The following is a 5,449-nucleotide window of genomic DNA, read 5'->3' as shown; positions in this document are numbered from 1 at the left end:
GCTCACATATCTGTTACGTGGAAACACATGCTTTGTTTGCTTCCCAAATTGGCATGCTTCACATATTTTCTGCATACCTTCCACTTTAAATTTTGGCAGCCCTGTCACAATTCCTTTAGTCTGCATAGACTTCAATCTCTGCACATTCACATGTCCAATTCTTTTATGCCAAATGTCTGTGTCTGCAACAATTCCTGAACCGTTTGCAAACATCGCAGCACTCATTTCAGGCATGTCTACATTCAACGTAAACATTCTGCCCACTCTGTTGCCTTTTGTAACCAACCTGCACTTGTCTTTAAAATCTTCAACATAACAACCATCAGGGTTAAACCGAACCTGCAAACCCTGCTCAATCATCTGGCCAACTGAAACCAGATTCTTTGTTATGTTCAAAACGTGAAGTACATCTGCAAGGTACTTCACTTTGCCATCCTGCATAGATAATGGCACATCTCCAACATGGGCAATTGGATGAGCAGTGTCATCCCCTGTTTCCACAAAACCTGGTCTTTTCGGGTTTTTCATCTCCTTGAACCACTCCCCATGACTTGTCATGTGGTTCGAAGCACCTGAATCCACATACCATACATCATCTTTTTGTGCTGCATTAACATTTTCAAACATGGCATTCACAACATGCTGCTGCATAACAAACAACCTTTCATTATCCTCATTATTTCTACTTGAGGAGGATGCATAGTTGTTTTGCTGCACTTTCCCATTTTGCATGTCAGCCTGCTTCTCATAACATTCTGCCTGCACATGTCCAGGCTTACCACAATAATAGCATTCACGTGCATCATTATATTGCCTTTGCCAATTTCCACGGCCTCCTTGACTCCCCCTGCCTCTGAATTTGCCTCTTCCACCTGCGTGTTGTTGTTGTTGTTGATTCTGGGACTGTTGTTGTTGCTGCTGCTGTCCATAATTCTGATTACCTGTTCGGCCACCTCCTTGACCGCGTCCACGGCCTCCTCTACCTCGTCCTCTTCCTGAACTCGTGTAGAAGGCCTGTTGCTCTGAACTGTTTTTGCTTTGTGAAGACTGTTGGTCTTCACCCAAGCTCTTCTCTTCGATAATCAGCATAGACACCTAATCTGTAAAGTTGGGAATGTTTTCCCGAGTCTGAATGGACGTCTTGAACGCCTTGTATTGTGGCCCGAGACCACGTAGACAGACCTCCACCTTATCATCATCATCTACTGACACACCAATATATGCAAGGGATTCCACAATACCCTTTATCTTCAACGCATAGTCATTCACAGACATGCTCTTTTTCTCCACAGTATGAAGTTCATTCTTCAACTGTATCTTACGTGCCTTGGTATTTGTTTCATAAAGCTTTACCAAGGTGTCCCACGCCTCCTTGGGGGACTTGGAATCCTGAATGTGCCCAATCATGGTGTCCTGTATACTAATGGAGAGCCAATACATGACTTTCCTGGCTCCTTGGTTCCAATCTTTAAACTCTTTCACATCTACAGCAGTAGGATTTATGTCGGTATCTCCGGTGCCTCTTCATGTTCACCTTCTATGTAGTCCCAATAGCCCTTTCCCATCAAGAAATTTGTCAACCTGAACCTCCAAGCATGGAAGTTATTCTTATCTAGCTTCTCAGCCACAATCTGGATTATCCCATCATTTGACATCTTGCCAAACACACAATTTAACCAGAAACAGCACTCTGGTTTGTTCTGCACAAACTGCTGTATTTCCTACAGTGGTACTGTAGTACTCTCAAATGTCACAACCAGTGACCTCAATGTGCATACATACACCCAATGGCAACTGTAGACCTCTTTGCAGCACCCACAGTGTCTGCACAGTCAATCTGTCTTCCTGTAGTTCTTAAAACAGAGTTCTGCAGAGAATCGATGACTTACCCGCAGTGCTCGAAATCGCCTGCTTTCTGTGCAAATATGAATCTTGTAATCTTAAAATTGTTTTTACAATGATGGCAAGGATGATCACCCTCCACTTCCCAATGCGCTTTACACTGATATCCAGGAGAAGAAGCTCTTGCTCAAGCAAATGCAACCTCCCTCCTTTTAAAGGAGAAGGTTCAAAGATTGAGAAGAATGCTGAAGTCTAGATTGAAGTGATGGATGATTATTTCTCTGCCACGCTTGCACGATTTTGCCTCATCGGAGATGCTAAACTCTGGTGCAAACAGTGGTGCCGTGACAAGGGAGTCACCGAGCATTCTCAAATGTGGGAAGACATTAAGCAGGCCGCCGTGAAGGAAAGATATCTTCCCCATCCCATGAATCCATAAAGATGAATGAGTTTTTTAGTCTTAGGCAGTGTAGCTTAACTCTTGAGGACTACTATTCCAAATTTATCACTCTTCGGAAGTATGCCCCAGCTATGACTACTTTCCAAAGCAAGTGGCTCGTTTTTTTACCAAGGGTTAAATGAACCCTTAGATTCCCGCCTTGAAGCAATGAGGCCAAGCACATTACAGGATGCTCTCATACGAGCAAAGCCCCTTGTGAAAGAAATGAGGACTCACAAACCTAAGCATCAAAAGAGATCTTACCCTGAGGCAAATCCTAAAGATCAACCCTACAAGAAACCCCAACAGAATTTCCCCTACTACAACAGAGGGCGACAAGGCAACTCTTTTGTCCCCCGCTCGTATGCTGCTTCTTCTAGAGAAGGCCCTCTATGTTTTGAGTGCAATGAGCCGGGACACTTTAGGGCCAACTGTCCCAAGATGGTAACATCATTTCCCCAAGGTGGCAGAGGAAATCAAGGCCGTGGAACCCCTATCCACCCCAAGGTGCAAGAGGTGGTGGGCATGGCAGAGGCCGCAGAGGAGCAGTTGCTAGGACCGCTTGTATTATAAGTGAAGAATCGACCTTGGAGATGGCTAAAGAAGAGCGCACCACCGTCCATGCGGCAGTAGAACACCAAGGTCCGAATAAACAATTTGGTGTAATCCAAACCCCAGCCACTTATCACGGTAAGCCATTTCAGCTTTTGATTGAGTTAGCCAGTGGGAAAGAAGTAGTATCTCGCCACTCTATAGGAAACCTTGATTTTGAGCTGGATAATGAGGAAACCCATGGCCACTTTAGAGTCTTGTCATGATACACATTCATTCTTCCACATACACATCCACATTCAATCTTCCACTTTTGAGCTGGATGTGGATGTGCATGTGGAAGACTGAATGTGGAGGTGTATGTGGAAGAATGAATGTGGAAGAATGGATGTGGATGTGTACGTATGGATGTGGATGTGTATGTGGAAGAATGAATGTGGAAGTATGAATGGGGATGTGTATGTGGAAAAATGAATGTGGATGTGTATGTGGAAGTATGAATGTGGATGTGTATGTGGAAGAATGGATGTGGATGTGTATGTATGGATGTGGATGTGTATGTGGAAGATTGAATGTGGATGTGGATGTGTATGGATGGATGTGGATGTGTATGTGGAAGATTGAATGTGGATGTGTATGTGGAAGAATGAATGTGGATGTGTATGTGGAAGAATGGATGTGGATGTGTATGTATGGATGTGGATGTGTATGTGGAAGAATGGATATGGATGTGTATGTGGAAGTATGAATGTGGATATGTATGTGGAAGAATGGATGTGGATGTGTATGTATGGATGTGGATGTGTATGTAGAAGAATGGATATGGATGTGTATGTAGAAGAATGGAAATGGATGTGTATGTAAAAGAATGGATGTGGATGTGTATGTGAAAGGATGTGATATCGATGTGAGTGAATGAATGAGATGTGATGTGATGTGAATCGGGATGTGAATGAATGAGATGTGATGTCATGTGAATTGCATGTAAATGAATGATATGGGATGTGAATGGATGAGATGTGATGTGATGTGAATCGGGATAAGAATGAATGAGATGAGATGTGAAATGAGTTTGATGAGATGTGATGTAAACTGAGATAGATGTGAATGAATGATATGTGATGTAAATGAATGAGGTGTGATGGGATGTGAATATGGGTAGATGCGAGTGGATGAGATGTGATGAGGATAAATGAGGAAAGATGTGATGAGATAAAAAATGATGTGATTGGATGAGAATAGGAATACATATGAATTGGATATGGATTAAGTAATGTGGACAGATGTGGAACAATGTGAAAGACGAGAGTTCATTATAGAAACTGTAGTTATGACTTGTTTTTAAATGACTGTTTTATGTCAATAATGCTGGGGAAGCATTTTGACCGTTTTGAGAATGAGGTCGTGGAGACCTAACTGATAAAGTTGCAATAGCTGTTGATGGAGAGTCAACCGAGGACGTCTCGCGTAGCAAGGTCGGCCAAGGTCTTGACCAGCCTCGGTTCGCTTTAAATGGTGAGCTTCCAGTATGGTGGATGAGGGACCAAGGAAGCGGCCTATGAGTGAAGTGCTAGGTCACTTGCGAGAAGGATCCTAGAGTGTGCTGACCATACGGTGCTCAAGCTCTGGGTCGCCAAAGATACCCACACGTGCATCGTGGAAGATATTGGAACAAGGAGTAAGAGTTGTTTTCTAAAATCGGGTAAGGATCTAGTTGATTGACCTTGTTGGTCCTCAACGGATGAGTCCATGGCTCTTTTATATGGATCTGTTGGTTGATGGATTCCACCTTGATTTTTATAAGTGAATATATTGTCGGGTACTATGAGCTAGGAACTATTGAAAAGGCCCCTGACGGATAGGTGGTGAGCGTTCTGGTTGCCAATGATGCCATAGGTACACCGATGAAGGAATGATTGAAAATTAGGATTCAATCGGATATTTTGGAGGATTATGATTAGTGACACTATGGTTTCATTAAATGATTGTTTTAAAGATAGCTGAATCTGTGAAAAAGGCATTTTCATATCGGGTGTGTAAGTGGTGTGACTGGCGACACAACCTCTACAGAACAGGGTGTGCTACATATATCCATGCAAGGTGGGGATGTAGAAGATGTTGCTGTGAATGATGACTGGTCCCTTGGTAACTTACGTGACTACTTAGTTCTTCGATTCTCACTGAGTGGTGATTTTGCTTTGATAATCAATGGTAGAGTAGTGCGCAAAAGGCACGAACGATCTTTTCTTTGTAGAGAAATTACTTTCCCTGGCTGTGTAGCTATCAAACAACCACTGGATATGTAATCTTGGATTGAAGTAAATACAATTTCAATTTTTTTGCCTCACTGTCTTATTAAGGTTTTTCAATTGTCTTGTGCAAGTTTTATTTTTTTGTGATAGTGTAAGGTTGGTCACACAAGCATCTGTGGCTTGAGCCACTAGTAAATTAGAAATGACCTTGTGATGATGGAAGGATACGTTCTTTCTTTCGCATACCATTTTTTTAAAAAATTTTGGTACTTAAAAATTTTAAAAGTTTTTAAAAATTTTATAACAAGGTCGCCCATTTATAAACGATACTTTACTCATTTTCATCAATTGACAATTATCGTTC

The sequence above is a fragment of the Cibotium barometz genome, chromosome 9 (genome assembly GCF_041138505.1).
Source record: "Cibotium barometz isolate CiBa-2024 chromosome 9, ASM4113850v1, whole genome shotgun sequence".
Lineage (NCBI taxonomy): Eukaryota > Viridiplantae > Streptophyta > Polypodiopsida > Cyatheales > Cibotiaceae > Cibotium > Cibotium barometz.
This window is presented reverse-complemented; position numbering follows the sequence as displayed.